This window comes from Rattus norvegicus, chromosome 18 (genome assembly GCF_021556685.1).
Source record: "Rattus norvegicus strain SHRSP/BbbUtx chromosome 18, alternate assembly SHRSP_T2T, whole genome shotgun sequence".
NCBI lineage: Eukaryota > Metazoa > Chordata > Mammalia > Rodentia > Muridae > Rattus > Rattus norvegicus.
The window spans coordinates 16,816,840-16,833,512 of NC_141551.1; the positions used below are offsets into that span (position 1 = coordinate 16,816,840).

General features: G+C 39.7%; 1 protein-coding gene across 11 annotated transcripts in view; it reads left to right on the forward strand.

Annotated features, from left to right (window-relative positions):
• The window catches only part of Kiaa1328 (KIAA1328 homolog), a 294,734-nt gene that overhangs the window by 109,184 nt on the left and 168,877 nt on the right, over positions 1-16,673 (forward strand). The window contains exon 8 of one of the 11 annotated variants that reach the window (XR_015642432.1): positions 3,369-5,605. The gene's annotated coding sequence lies outside the window, so the exon portion shown is untranslated. 11 annotated transcript variants of the gene reach the window in all.

Sequence of the window (16,673 nt, forward strand, 5' to 3'; positions counted from 1 at the left end):
TTTCAGTGTCATTCAGGTGGAAAGGTTTGAACATGATTGTCTTTACTCGTGGCTCAGGTCTATCAGGCCACCGCATGGTGACTTTTCCGAATAGCAGCTGTTGTGCTGCTTCTGTCAACTCATGACAGAATCAGAGGTTAGTGTCTGAGAAGCAGTGACAGGCACCGAGTTCATAAAGCATCCCTGAAAGTAGCCTTTATCAAAGCTAAAAATTTAATGTCTGTCTTTCCTGTTCAAGGATATGTCCCCAGTAATCTAACATTCCAAGACAGATGAATTAGAGATTTGGTCTGCACTGGCATAATATCAAATGCTAATCTTTACATCACTAGGGGCCCAAAAGAAGGAATACACACACACACACACACACACACACACACACACACACACACACACACTCACACACACACACACACACAGCCAAGTCCTTAAAAAAAAAAAACCAAGTCAGCCTCCACAAAACAGCATCTTGAAAACTCTTCATAAGACATAAATGAGGGTAAAATTTCTTTTGTAAAATCATAGAAACATTTTCAAAATCAAGCAACATTTAAGAATAAGAGTTTAAAGGCAAAACAGAGTACAAGTACATTGAAGTAAAGTGATGAGTCCTTTCCCTTGCAGAACATGCCTATTACCCCTTACCATGGCAGTCTTTTTGAGGGCAACCTACATTTTAACTTCCATTCTAGTCTATAGATGGAGCGGGCCTCAGTTACAGTTCTGGCCAGGGACATGTAGCTGTGAGTTGTTCAGTTTTCCCTTGGTGCTTCTAGGAAATTTCATTAGGAATAGAACATAGGCACAGGAAGACCCACAGTCATTTCTCTTGGCTTTTGTCCATTACTTTTCCTCTTTGGCAGGTTATTTCATTTTAAAACAGGGTTAATTCTAAACACACACCTAAAAATGTGAATTTGAGATTGTTTTTAGGTAGTAATTTTCTACTGGCATCTAGCACGTATCCAAAGTATACAGACGAGTTCTAAGAACACAGAATAACTTGAACAAATGCCAAGAGAACAAAGACAGAATACTGACTTCATCCTGGTGACTGAGCATTCATGCGTTCTGTGGTTAGGAGGTGCCAGCTCCCTCTCTTGACTGAAAGATTCTGCAGAAAGACTGCAGAATTGCTAAAAGAGCTAGATAGTGTTTTGGAAACCTTCACACAAGGAAGAACAAACATGATCTGTTTGAGCCAATGTGTTCTTCCCCCTTCACACTCTTCCAGTGCGTTCTTCCCCCTTTACATTGCCCATGATTATCTTAGACCATTCATTTTGTGGATTCACTAAAAGAAAAATGGTAAAGAAAACCATATGTGTATGTGGAAGAGTAAGAGTTGGAACTCTGAAATCCCTTCTTACTTAAGGGGGCAATATAAAGGCTAAAGCATCACTCACCTCCAAACTGTAGCAATAATGCCATCACTTGAGATGATATCGATATCAAACTAAGATTTAAGGAAATATAAGGAAATGTTCTGATATAAAAGCAGCTGAAAAAATTTATAAAACAGCATAGAAAAATTCCCTAACAACCAAATTGCCCTTTTTAAATCTTTTTGGGAAAATATTAACAAAAGTCTATTCAGCCCCATATAGTAAACCAAACTGGCAACCTAAGGAAAGATCACCAGTTAACCTTAGTGAACAAGATAATTTTGGGAGATTATGTACAGGAGCATGGCTACCTCAAGGTAAATTGATGACAGTGCACAAACACTGCATCTCTGGAACTCCCTGTCCAGGTCTCAGTTAGCTCCACTGAAGATACTTGTCTTTTCTGCCAGTGGCTTACTGCTTAATGTAACCTCAAGGAGGAGCCTGCTGAGTCCTGTAACTTTCTGCCCTTCCTGAGTCTTATAGGTTGCCTTTGCTTATTCAGTCTTGGGTGTCTCCCTTCTCCTTCTAGGAGGGAGTATTTCAGTTTAGGGAAAGTACTATACTACACTGCCTCCTGGTATTGTGAAAGTAGAATCATGTATGGCTGCTTGTACCTGTTGTAGAGTATTGACTCGGTCAGAAAAATTAGAGAAACCTGTAGGTAACCATCTGGAGATACAGAACACTTAGTGCACTTATAAATTTGCTCGTGATTCTCACAGCATAATTTTTGGGCTGAAAGACACCCCACCAAACCTTCTAGGTTTTCTAACCTAATCTTATACAATTATAATAAGTTTTATATTAGTAAGGATACAGACTGTACCCTAAGAGGTTTCCATCTAATTGAGGAAATAGTAAATATTATACTTGATCTCAAATTTAGCATGACTAAAGTTGAACTTTTCATCCTTCCCAAACCTGTGACTACATCATCCACCCAGCTCAGTAGCTAGCAATTATTCATGTCTCTCAGGAAAATGTGTCCTTGGAATCATAGTTGTGCCCTTGGAGTCATAATTGCAGATTAGATCATCACCAAATAGAGTCTGGTTTTGTTTCTAAGTCTGTTCCCACTCAGATAATCTCTTTTCACTTCCTTTTTTTCTCTAATTCAGCTGTATTTTCCACATGGGTTATCTCCTGTGTATTTACTGAAGATAATTGAAAACTGTATATCTTCATACATTATATTTTAATCAGTTAAAATTAGATACAATCTAAATGGTCTTGTGTTGCAAAAAAGGACTAAATTAATGCTGTACAGTGCTTCCATGAATCATACTAAATGAAACTACCAATCATGAAAAGGCTGTATACCCTATGTGTGCATTTATATAAGATTCCAAAACTCTGAAACTACATCAGCAGAGGAGTAGCATTAATGGACAAGAGATGAAAGGCTGATCAACAAGTTACGTAGTGTGCACTATAGGATTGCGAGGGAAGGATAGAGGTTTCGAACCCAGAACCTTGCCCATGCTATATGCAGTTTACCTGTAAGCTTCATCGCCATCCAATTGTCTTTATTTTTATGGCATTTACTCGGTCTTTCTTAATTTATGAAAAGGTGGAAACCAGTATACCAAAACAATTACTCTCTGTAAATTATAACTTTATTTAGAAAAAAGATGGCTAGTCATTGCAAAAGATTGTGTCAGAATTCATTGAGGAAAAGAGAAATCATTCTAGTTATTTGATAAGTAAGGCATGAGATGTAATAGTAGAAAATGAGTATATGTAAAATCTTTGCATCCTCTAAGGAAGTAATGCACTGAGACGAGCTGGAGCTGTGGTGGAATCCAGAGCACTATGTTTACTGCTGCTACTGCTTCCCTCAAAACCTAGGAAACTAAGAATGTGGACCCATCTAAGGTGGAGGGGTTAGGAAGCAAGATGGGTACATCCTTGCTGTTTCTCCTGCTGCTACAAATGCTGCTTTTTAGAAACGTAAAGGTGGTCTTTGGGATGTCATTGCAGGAGAAAATGCTTGTGTTGCATCTGCTGTCTTTCCAGCACAGATTGAAAGCAAGGGCGGGAGGAGAAGAGAAGAGAGATATCAGCATCATGTGAGAGGCAGGACCCATCTGACATTGAGAATTGTGGCTGCAAGGAACTCTGAGTGTGATTTGTAGTCTCCCACTTGGTACAGTTAAATGAAGGACAAGATGGAGTAGGTCAAGGCTCCATCATCAGTGTAATATCTACATTTTCACTAATAAGCGACTGTTTACGTAACATATAGCATGTTATACAGAAACTGAAGGATTCATTTAGGTAATGGGTGTTCCATAAACCTCAGTTTAATTACATTATTGAGTGTAGGTTATTAAATATCAATTAATTTAAATGTGAAAGCTCTTTTTAAATTATATTTATGTACGTCCCGTATGTTGCTACCTCCTGATCACTTGCTCACAGAGACCCTCCCCACGGCCCCTCCCCTTTTCCTCCCCCCACCCTGGTGCATCAAGTCCACCATAGTAGGCGCATCCTCTCCCACTGAGACCAGACAAGGCAGCTCTGTTGGGGAATCACAGACATCACCGTAAGACTACAGCTTTAGGGAGACTCTTACATACCTATGCTAAAGCCTATGCCAAAACCAGTGTCCACATTGCTGTGTTATAATCCTCCTTTAGACTATAGTGGAAGATGCTCTTAAAATACTTAAATAAGTTGACTTTGGCAAAAAACAGTTAAATTCCTAATACTCCAAATGTCACATATAAATTTAAAAAAACAAGAATGTCCCAAGATAACAGTTATAAAACGTCCGTAAGAACTTTGTATATAGGGGATCAGCTCCTTTAGAATCCATGGTAATATCTAAAAGAGTAGAATTTGAACTCTTAGCCATGAATTCAGAACAATGCCTTCCGAACGGTGTGCACAACAGTTCACATTTCTTTTAGGAATGGCCTGATCCATGCTCCTGATCTGACCAGCTAGAACCAGTCAATGTAACTGTGTCCATACATGAAGAAATGAGTTTTTCAAGAAGTTCATGTCAAACTAAAGTTCCAATGAGGTGACTTCTAGTAACTGAGCACAAGTCTTATACTAAGTCCTGCCTCCCTCACCCTCACGAAATAATTTTACTATTTTTTTATTTAAAGGTTATTTTATTTTTAAAAATGCAAGTAATGACATTTGAGTGAATTGCCTTGGAAGATAACCAAACCTCTTTAACAGATTTTTTTTTCGTTTTTCTCAAATGAAAATTCAGAATATCTGTTTTAAGTAAACTACAGCAACTCTTTTATCTTCAAACTTCAGACCCTAAACAAAGCACAAAGCTGAGCAATGCAGTGCTTAATTTCTAAATTGGATATTTCATTATGTTTAATGATAACTATATTTTTTTCAAGTTGCATCTCAGTCTGTTAGACACTAGAAGATTTATAGCGAATGATCTGGGTGCTATCTGGGCAAATAAATGCAATAAATTCATTTATTTCAAGAATGTTATGAATAGAATGTATTGTTCTGTTCAGTATTATCTTTAAAATTAAGCAGAACATTGGTAGCAAAGAAGCCAGTGTCATTCAGTATATCTCTGTAATGAACCCTGTTCCACAGGAACTCTTTCAGGGAGAATCCTTCAGCACAGATACTGAGCAGTGACTCTAAAGATGTATTTTTCAGCTTGAAAAATGCTCGGCAGGACATCTTCATATTTGTTTAATGTATGTGCAAGTTTCTTGAAAGATTTCTCCAAGCCGACAGCATAAATGTTTCTTAACTAATTTTTGTTTAATTGAGAATTTAGAGAGTGCCTGACCTGGTCATACTCTAGAGTATGAGAATTGCCACCTTCTCTTATAATCTGATAGAATTCCTTGTTAAATTTTTTAGCTGAATGAAATTCAATGCATGATTAATATTCAGATGAAAATGATAAAGATTATAGTGCTCCCAAACCCATACTGTGAAAATTCTTTGTGATCAGAGACCTGACTGAAACTCTCACCACCTGTAATACACATGATGATATATTAGAATTATGACTTTAAAGTAAATGATGGTTGAAGTCTCAAAGTAGTGTCGTATTCTTAAGAGAAGTCTTAAATGATTTTAGGAAAAGGAAGTCCAGTGGGATGTTCTCTTGCTGTGATGATAGAAATATATAATTTTACCACCAGGAAATTAAACACCTTTGATTGTTAAATTACATAAATAAAACTCTTTGGCAATAAAAAGAATACTTTCCCCTGATGTGTCGTCTACTCATCTGGACATCTAATAGATCTGGAGACTTGTTAGAGCCCCAGATTTATTCTCGAACCTTCTATTTTGCACTTTGAAGCTGAATGTAAGAAATACAGATTTGATATTGCTGTGTTTTTGTGCTTGTTAAATCATTAAGAAATTGTTTGAGGAGATAAGGTTTATGTTAATATGAAGATATATTCATGAGAGTCCAAGCCATTATTGCACACACACTCTTGGCTTCTGGACGTCTCCATAGTCCTTTGGACAAGTAATTTTAACGTACTGGTGTACAGCTTTAGTAACAAACAGCGAGCCCATACTGAAAAGCACTGCTAACGTTTTATGGCAGACAGTCCCTTTCTGGATTTTAAATGATCATTTTCTTCATGCCACCAGCAGACTGCTTGAAATTCACTTTCAAGTTTTAGTGTCATTATTTGTATAAGATAGTAGTAAATTTGATTCTAACTTTTAATTTATGCCTTTCTTAGTCCCACTTAAAAACTTTTAAATGTCACACTTCTGAAAGATGACTCTTTCTGTGTGGGTCACATCAGCGAGCATCTGTGGTCTGCTATGTCGATTTGCTTTACAGCCGTGGTTGCTTAGATGCTTTGGGCAGTGAAGCAGGACTTCTGAGTGCTGTGGGACTCTCTTGGACCAGTTGTGATTCATTTAGTGACCTAAGATTCAGAAAACTCAATGGCCATCAAAAGTCAGAGAAAGTGACACTCAGTTCTTTGTCTCATGACAATGAAGAACAAGGATCTGGATGTTCATGGTCATTAGTAAATGTGAAAGCAAGCTTTATTAAGTAATATTAAAGAAAAGAGAGAAACTCTCAAAAGTAGTTCTCCGAAGAGAACAAATCTCGAACCTGTTTAAGAGCTCCATGGAGCTATCATAGATGTTGAACCCAGGTTGAGTTCTCTAGGCTGTTGTGGGTGAGCCAATCAGGGAAATGGGGCTTGTGTTTGGTTAATGTGTTGCCATCATAGTTAAGAGTAGTTAAAGCTGCTCTGTCCATCTCTGACTCCAGCTTTGTTAGTTGCTGACTTTGATTGCTAGCTGTTAGTTAGGGGATGCTGTTGCTACTGACAACTTCACAGTTGTCCCTGGTGCTGAGAATTGTATTAAACTATCTGCTCTTGAAGCTTAACAAAGAACCACAGCTGTTCTTAGCTTATCCTTGTCTATGGGACAGCCTAGAGTCTCTTCTGAAATAGATGAAAGCTTCCATAGAAGCTGGTTTTGCATACAGTTTAACGTCCTAAGTGAATGGCATTCTAAGCAGTACTGTATAAAAGGGAGTGGTGCCCTGTGTGTGCTTGTGGGGAGGGCCGGGGGCTACCTTCATTGCTCAGAACCTGTTCTTAATGTTCAGTTATCTCACACCCAAGCATGAGCCACTTTATTCCTTTCTCAGTGGTTCAGGCTTTGCCATTTTCACCCTAATCTTTCTTTACATTGTCCATTCTTTCTTTCATTCTTTCTTTATAGTGTCCATTCTTTCTTTCATTCTTTCTTTATAGTGTCCATTCTCACTGTAACACTGTAAGCAACTTCGAGTTCTGTCATAGGTTCTTTCCCCTTTTTCCTGCTTAGCAGAGTGGCAAAAAGCAACAACCAGTTGTCCACCTCTCCAGTGTGTGTTTACTCTTCTTTTAAAATCATCTGTGTTTATAAAGGATATTGGGCTTTATTTTCTTGGGATGGTTTTGTTTGATTTGGGTATTAGAGTAATTCTGGATTCATTAAATGACTCAGAAATTGTTTTCTCCTTTTTCTGTTTTTTAAATTTCTGGTATAATTCATCACTGAAGCCATCAGAAATTCAGCTTTCATGTGAAAACACTTTCTATCGACACTTTAATTTACATGACACTGTTATTAATAATGTTTTCTAATTTGTCTTTAACCAGCTTGATAGTCTCTCCTTTTCAAAACATTTTTCTCTTTCATTAAAAATGGTTTATATAGTTTATTGCCAAACTGTAAACTCTGAAAACACACAAGTAACATATACAAACAATACAGGCTATGTTTAGCAGTAAATATATATACACATTGAATGTTGAATAAGAGTGACCCCTATAGACTCATAGGTTTGAAGTTGGTCATCAGGAAGTAACACTGCTGAGGATTAGGAGGTGTGCCCTTGATGAAGGAGGTATATTATTGGAGGTGAGTTTTGGAGTTTCAAAAGCTCAAGCCAGGCCCAGTGTCTCTTTCTTCCTGCTGCCAGATGGTCCAGGTGTGAAACTCTCAGCTACTTCTCCAACACCATTGTCTGTCCACACTCTGTCATGTTCTCCCTCATGATGACAGTGAACTAAACCTCTGAAACGGTAAGCATAGCCCAATCAAATGCTTAATGCATAAGAGCTGCCATGTTCATGGTGTCTCCTCACAGCAGTAGAACACTGACTAAGCATGATCTATGCAATAAAAGGGGCCATGAATTAATTTGAAGAAAAGAGGGAGAAATATATGGAATCAAGAAATATAATAATAATCTCAAAAGAAGAAACCATAGAAAAATGTTTTATATCATAAGTAGCATCTTACAATACCTTAATAATTTCTATGATATCTGTATTTATATACTCTTTTTGGTTATATATCTTATGTGACATTTATGCAGAAAGTAAATCTCCAAGCTGCATCTCTATAATTAAACACTATTAAGTCTGTTTTCGTAAGTATACCACTAAATATATATATATATATATATATATATATATGTATGTATATACTAAGATCTAATTCTTTTCTTTAATAGAAGTTTCATTGAAAATTTAATTTGGGTTATTTTGAGCATGGACATAATCATCCATCTCAACAAACATTAGAAAACTAGTCAAATATTATTTGTAAAAACTGTGGTCAAATATTTGACTCCAGGCAGTGCACCACTCTTACCCTGAAAGAAGGAAACAGTGAGGCCAGACTGTAGGCCTGGATCTCAAGTCAGATCAACAGTCCAGACTGTGGCACAATAGCGGAGTGCTAAACAAAACCTATGTGTTCTTTCTATTGTACAGACTAAGATCAGAGTCCAATATAGTTAAGATGGCCAGAAGTGCTAGGACAGAATCTGAAAGAAGACAGTGCTATACAGAAAGACAATTGAGTAATCCTTTGTGTAAAGTCTAAGAAACCCAAAAAGGATAGAGTTTCTACAATAATGTATTCATCAAGAAGGTACAAAGGCCTGGTACCGTGCAACTGCGATGGTCAGTGAGCTGGCTTCTGGTAGGAAATATTAGAAGAGGAAGAAGTTGAAAGAATACCATGCTTAGGTGCGTGCTGACAGTCAGAGGCCTTGGCTGGAGAAGTAACATGGAGAGAACCTTTTTTTCTTGGGGGAGAAAAGTGCTCTAGTGTAATTTGCAAGGTTAGTCAGTTATAGAGGTCTGGTGTAGGTCGGTTATAGGGGATGCTTTGTCAGAGCAGGAAAGGAAGTTGGGTTCATTTTGGAAGATGAGCCTCTGCAGTGGATGCTGACTTCCCACAGCCTTGTACACCCATTGAAGTGGAAAGCTGGGAAGAGGAGCTCAGACACTGCAGATGAAGCTCATGGACACTGAGATTTGAAAGTATCCATGCTTGTGGAAGGGAAATGTCATTTCTTAATTAGCTAGTGAATCTCTTCATGGTATAAAGTAGCAGAAGTGTTTTCTGTCAGAGGAAGTGGGTGTAATCAAACAAGTGCTAGGAGAGCAGAGGTCCTTGCGAAGTTATCTACCACAAGCTCACGAGTCTTACCTGCTCCCTGTCTCCTATCGGTTCTCAGGTGCCATCCTTCCTTTGTCGTCTCTCTGATCCATCTGCGTGGCTACGAGAGTTTAAACTATTTTTACTTTATGGTAATATAATCAAGTGTACTATTTTCAGGATTGTTTTTAAGTTAAAAGACTTCTTAAGCCTAATTTGAAATATTGAAAGGGCACATTTTTTTTCAATATTGCTTTTCCAGGCTTACTCCCCATCCCCTGATCCTCTCAGTTCTCCTCTCTTAGGCCATGCCACCTCACCCTTTCCCTCTGCCTCTATCTCAAAGCCTGGAGTGAAGAAAGAAAAGTATTTGTTTAGTGTCAGGTTTGGGTTTTAAAATATTCGTTGGCTTTTAAGCATTGCTGCTGTGGGGAAAATTGCTGCCATGTAAGCATTTAACCACACGTGATCTGATTCATTTCTATAAGCATTGAAAACTATAATTGCTATGCCAAATCAGGTGCTGCTCAAGAGCAGGTTTCCATACCATTTCCTCTGGTAGAAACAGTTTCCTGGGGCAGGGGGTAAGGGGAATGGCAGGCAATGGTGTCCTTTGAGTGACCAGGCAGTTAGGATTTAGCTAATAAGCCTGATAGACCCTGGATGCTCTCTACCCTGTTGAAGTCCTGCCAGGCTTCTTAGGTGAGGCCGATTGGTGGAAATCCTTTACATACAGCTCATTAGGACAGATGGTCTATGCTCAACAGATAATGACTTTGTGGCATGTGCATATATTCCATTCAATTTGAATTGCTCAGTTCTTATTGATACATATAAAATAAGAAAACTGTTGCCAGTATGCCTGGGATATACTTAAAGCTACCTGCTTATTTTATTTAGATTTATTGTGTGGACTGTCCCTAATTTAAATAGTCATGTCCTCTCTCTCTTTCCATAGAAGGCTCTAGGAGAACCTGCTTTCCTTGCACATTCACACTCTGCAGAAGGATCTTAGTTTGATGTTCTGTGTCAGCAAGTCTTCCCCTCTGGTTTCCATTCAATGAAAATGACACATTTGTTGCCATCTATGATAGATAATAGAACAATTTAAACAGTCACTCTAATCTTGACCCTCAGCAAAGCTGTGTCCAAAAATTATAGAGTACATGATCCTTCACAATGACTTCTAGACCCTGATAGAAACGTAAGACTTGGGCTGGGACTGAGATCACTGCAGCATTCCTCAGCCCTCGTTAGAGCGTGCATGAGAAAATAATTAACAGATTCCAGCTGAACAATGTGCAGACAGTAAGAAATTGTGTCTTTTTTGTTCTGTTTTATTCTGTGGTTTTTGTTTGTTTTGAAAGAGAGAAATGCAGTAAGTTGAACTGGTAGCTGTGGGGCAGTGAAAGACACCCTGGTTCCTGGTTGAGGAGGTTTGAACCCAGGAGACCCTGAAAGGGACGATAGGAGCCTTGCCTGACTCCTAGAAAGCCAGGCTGGTCACTAGCCTTGCAGCCCTCTATAGATTTATGACCATCAGTCACATAAGGGCAACGCCCCAAGCTCCTTCACAGGTAGAGTACATGAGGTTCAAGACAGATCCCTAATTTAATGAGTTGCCTAAAGGCCTGGAGGCTTAGCCAATGTATTTCCCTTCCCAGACACTCCTCCCTGCAAAAGGTATTTAATCTCAGGCCCACTTTGAGAAGTGGGGTACGGTTTTTTTCCTCTATCTTTATTAAATTGGGTATTCTTATTTATATTTCAATTGTTATTACCTTTCCCAGTTTCCAGGCCAACATCCCCCAGTCCCTCCCCCTCCCCTTCTATACGGATGTTCCCCTCCCCATCCTCCCCCCATTACCACCCTCCTCCCAACAATCCTGTTCACTGGGGATTCAGTCTTGGCAGGACCAAGGGCTTCCCCTTCCACTGGTGCTCTTACTAGGCTATTCATTGCTACCTATGAGGTTGGAGCCCAGGGTCAGTCCATGTATAGTCTTTGGGTAGTAGCTTAGTCCCTAGAAACGCTGGTTGGTTGGCATTGTTGTTCATATGGGGTCTCATGCCCCTTCAAGCTCTTCCAGTCCTTTCTCTGATTCCTTCAACTGGGGTCCCATTCTCAGTTCAGTGGTTTGCTGCTGGCATTCGCCTATGTATTTGCTATATTCTGGCTGTGTGTCTCAGGAGAGATCTATATCCAGTTCCTGTCAGCCTGCACTTCTTTGCTTCATCCATCTTATCTAGTTTGGTGGCTGAATTGGGCCACATGTAGGGCAGACTCTGAATGAGCATTCCTTCAGCCTCTGTTCTAAACTTTACCTCCCTATCCCCTCCCAAGGGTATTCTTGTTCCTCGTTTAAAGAAGGACTGAAGCATTCGCATTTTGATCATCCTTCTTGAGTTTCATGTGTTCTGTGCATCTAGGGTAATTTGAGCATTTGGGCTAATATCCACTTATCAATGAGTGCATACCATGTATGTTTTTCTGTGACTGGGGTACTTCACTCAGGATGATATTTTCCAGTTCCATCCATTTGCCTATGAATTTCGTAAAGTCATTGTTTTTGATAGCAAAGTAGTATTCCATTGTGTACATGTACCACATTTTCTGTATCCATTCCTCTGTTGAAGGGCATCTGGGTTCTTTCTAGCTTCTGGCTATTATAAATGTGGCTGCTATGAACATAGTGGAGCATGTGTCTTTGTTATTTGTTGGAGCATCTTTTGGGTATATGCCCAAGACAGGTATAGCTGGGTCCTCAGGTAGTTCAATGTCCAATTTTCTGAGGAACCTCCAGACTGATTTCCAGAATGGTTGTACCAGTCTGCAATCCCACCAACAATGGAGGAGTGTTCCTCTTTCTCCACATCCTCGTCAGCATCTGCTGTCACCGGAGTTTTTGATTTTAGCCATTCTGACTGGTGTGAGGTGGAATCTCAGGGTTGTTTTGATTTGTATTTCCCTTATGACTAAAGATGTTGAACATTTCTTTAGGTGTTTCTCAGCCATTCAGCATTCCTCAGCTGTGAATTCTTTGTTTAGGTCTGAACTCCATTTTTAATAGGGTTATTTTTATCCTTGCAGTCTAACTTCTTGAGTTCTTTGTATATTTTGGATATAAGCCCTCTATCAGTTGTAGGATTGGTAAATCTGGAGGAAATGGACAATTTCCTAGACAGATACCAGGTACCAAAGTTAAATCCAGAACAGATAAACCATTTAAACAATCCCATAACTCCTAAAGAAATAAGAAGCAGTCATTAAATTCTCCCAACCAAAAAGCTCTCAAGTCATTGGAGAATTCTATCAGACCTCCATAGAAGACCTCATACCAATACTATCCAAACTATTCCACAAAATTGAAACAGATGGAGCACTACCGAATTCCTTCTATGAAGCCACAATTACTCTTACACCTAAACCACACAAAGACCCAACAAAGAAAGATACGCTTTTACTCATCCACTTTCCACCATGCCTTGAACTTATGGACTGCCTCTTTTCATGGGACCCACTGTGGGGAGCTGTAGAGAAGGCCTTCGCCTACAGAGCTGCCACCACCTAATCTCCCTCAGAAGGCATCCCTGAACTCCCAGATGCGGCTGCCACCAAGCTTAAACCCACTGCCATCCAGCCAAAGACTCTCCAAGCAGGACCAGCCAGAGTGTTCCCCACTCTTTTCCCCCTCGGGCAGGGCTATATCCAACCCCATGCGTCCCCACTCTGTACTCAGCTCTTCCACAGCGTCCCAGCAGCACCTGCTTGCCCAAGATCTGAGAACCAATGGTCCCGGCCTCCTTGCAGGCCCAGGGACCCCCAAGCCAGCTCTAGCTGTGTCCTCTGCTCAGACTGCTCTTCCTCACCACCGGAGTAGTGCCCTGCAGCCTGACACCCTACTTAATCCTACAGGTATCAAGGTGGGATCTGAGGGGATATGAGGGAGGTGAAAGAATATGAACAAAATATGAAAATAAGGGCAAAACAAACAAAAATATATTCATGTTTTTAAGTAAATAATGAAATGTTTGTAAACAACATAATAATGTTTGTAGAAAATCTTTAAGCATTTAAAAAGACCAGACTTTTAGAGCTAATAAATAAGTTCAACAAACTCTCATGCTATCCTACCAACAAGCAAAGGTCAACTGTAATTACACTCGTTGTAGGAACTTTTTGTTTGAACTGTTGCCATCACACATCTCAGCAACATCTACTCTATTCTTTGAAGTAGCAACTATTACTTCTTGTTATCCTTAAAGTTACCCTTGCTTGCTTTCCACCTGTTTTCTAAACATTATCCACTGTGTATATATTACCATGCACATGTGTGGATTTATCACATATGTAGGTGTAAATAATAGCTCACTGCTCAAATCAATAACTTTGAAAGAACAGACCTGGTTTTCAGTGCTGGAAATGGCACCCAGAGCTTTATCCATGCTAGCAGGAGGTGTGTCTCTGGGGCCACAGCCAGCACATGTTTCAGGACGGTTGGGAACAAAGTGGGGTTTGGGCCTCCCGTGTTAATGACTTTTTTTGGGGGGGGTTTTGTTTTGTTTTGTTTTGTTTTGTTTTGTTTTGTCAAGAGAGCAGAGTCCTGAGGCAGGGTCTTCGGAAAGGCCCTGTCATTCCCTTTACTCTGAGTCAGGTACCCTCTCATTTTACCACAGGCCAGTGTGACCTGAAAATTTAGGTTTTTTTATGTCTTTCAACTAGACCATAGATTTTGCTAGAAGCAGGCAGACTCTTTGCACAGATGATTCCACACTCCCAGAAAAGCCTGCATTTGTGCACTTGAGAAACATTAACAAAGGAATGAATTAATAAATGCCCTTTTTAATAGTTTTATTTTAAAATTTATTCATTTCAGGTATATAATTTGATGTTCTGAAAAATTCACAGCTCTCTGTATTCATAGCTCAGTCCAGTTTTCTAAACAGCATTTCATTTCATTTTCATGCATTCCTGGTCCTTCCTTTGGCCCCAGGCAGCCAGTAGTGTTTCCCCCATCTGTGAATTTATCTTATCAATGGCCCATGTAAAGAGAGCATACATTTGGCTTCTTTGGATTAGCATCATTTTAGGTGAATTCTCATTGTACTACTTGTTAATAGTTTGTTCCCTTTTTGTCAAATAATGCTGTACTTTATAGACATTTGGGTTTTTGTAATTTTCAACATCTGTTTTTATAGATGTGTTTAATAAACAAAAATCTTAAGACAGAGTAAGTCTTTAATTAATTTAATACTGTGTTCATTTAACAGAACAATAGTAGTAGGTTTCTCCTTTAAGGCCTGCGACCCATCTAGCCACAGGTTGTGGGCTCAGGAATGTTAGCAGGTAGGGATATCATAGCAGGACATAAATCCATTAGAAAGTTGTTCCTCCCATGGTGTTCATGCTTCTCTTGCACCAATGAACCTGTCTCGTCAGGCCAGTCATTGTTGTAGCTCACAGAACTCACAGCTGGGTAAGACTGATCATGATCTTTCTCCTCTGTAGTATACAGAATTTCTTTGAATTCTATGAAAGCTATCCAATAGGAATGAGGTTTCCAGGTCAACAAGAAAACCGCTTGTCTTCTCCTTGTTCTAAGACTTAAGAATGTAGTAATTTCAGCAAATAGGGTCTTATTCTTAGGTTCTAGCCAGTAAACAGTACCATTGGCACTAGACTGTAATGTTTAGGAGCTCTGTGGGTCCTCACTGGCCAACAGCTCCATAAGAAAAAAAAACCTTTTCTTCCTTTGCACTTTTTGTTAGTTTAGGGTATCTAGTAGCAGCATTGTTGACCCATTAGAGGACCACTCCATTTTTGTGTATTATACTCCTCCTCCTAAGGCTCAGAGATTGTTGCAGAAGAGAGGGTGGAGAGAGTGTGTGAGCTAGAGGAAATGGATGACAGCAAGGAAACATTGCCTTCTGTAACAGCAGGGCAGGTCCACGTGTGAACTCACTGTGGTTATGGCCACATACCTTTGCAGGCCCAAACCAGAACAAACCTCAGCATGGAATGGGAAACTGGGGGCATAGTCCTTCTGCTAGCCGAGTAGCTGTTGGCAGTCGTTAGCTTCTGAGAGAGGGAGAGTCTGTTTCCTCCAAGAGCACCATTCCTGACAAGTCACCCATGAGCCAATGGAAGGCTATATTACCATGAACATTTGTACAGCATAAATTTGCCTTGATAAGTTAGCATGAGGAGAGACAATATTGAGGAGACAGGGTAAGTGAGGTAGGTTTGGGAAGACTTGGGAGAGGAAGGATAAATTTGATCAAAATACACTATAGAAATTTTTAAAGCAATAATTTATTAACTAAGCTGTAAAGTAATAGGAAAAAAGACATGCCATTGATCTCTGGGTTCCCCATACATACACAAACACAGGGAAGCACCTATGTCCGAACATTCACATATACATTTCGTATGCTATAAACAGCATAGATGGATAGATAGATAGATAGACAGACAGACAGACAGACAGATAGATAGATAATACATAGGTGGTAAACATGGAATGTATGAAGCAAATGCCACACAATTTGCATATTCTTATTGTAAACACTTTTTTTAAAGGTTTCTTTTTTTTTTCTTCTTTTTTTCGGAGCTGGGGACCGAACCCAGGGCCTTGCGTTTGCTAGGCAAGCGCTCTACCACTGAGCTAAATCCCCAACCCCGTAAACACTTTTTAAATGGAAGGATTACACTCAGTGACAAAAATCACATCATGGTAAATATCTACCCAGTAGCAAGTCATCTGTTTATTATGTCTTACACATTCCATGTGTTACTGCACACAACAGAGCAGTGCTTTGTTCATTCATTCAGTGCTGGATTTTCAGTTTCGTTGTTGTCTAAAGGACTGCCATCATGCACGCAGTCTGCCATTGCCTGCAGCGTCACTGGGTGATGCACGCAGTCTGCCACTGCCTGCAGCGTCACTGGGTGATGCACGCAGTCTGCCATTGCCTGCAGCGTCACTGGGTGATGCACGCAGTCTGCCATTGCCTGCAGCGTCACTGGGTGATGCACGCAGTCTGCCATTGCCTGCAGCGTCACTGGGTGATGTCTGTCTGCATGGCTTGGTGTTCCACCAGCTGCTGAGACTTTGAGCTCATCATTCTGTTTGCTTTTCCTCTTCAGATTACATACTAGTCCTGAATCACGTTTTAGGTTTTTCTGATTTCTAGTATTTCACATACGCTGTGAAGATTAGCTAATAGGGTTCTCATTTTGTTTACTGTACTTTTCATCTCTTGTATTTCTATTTTGTTCTTTCAACTTTGGTAGGGCTTGTTTGGTTTTTTGTTTGTTTGTTTTTGGTGTTTGTTCTTCCAAACTCATCTCTT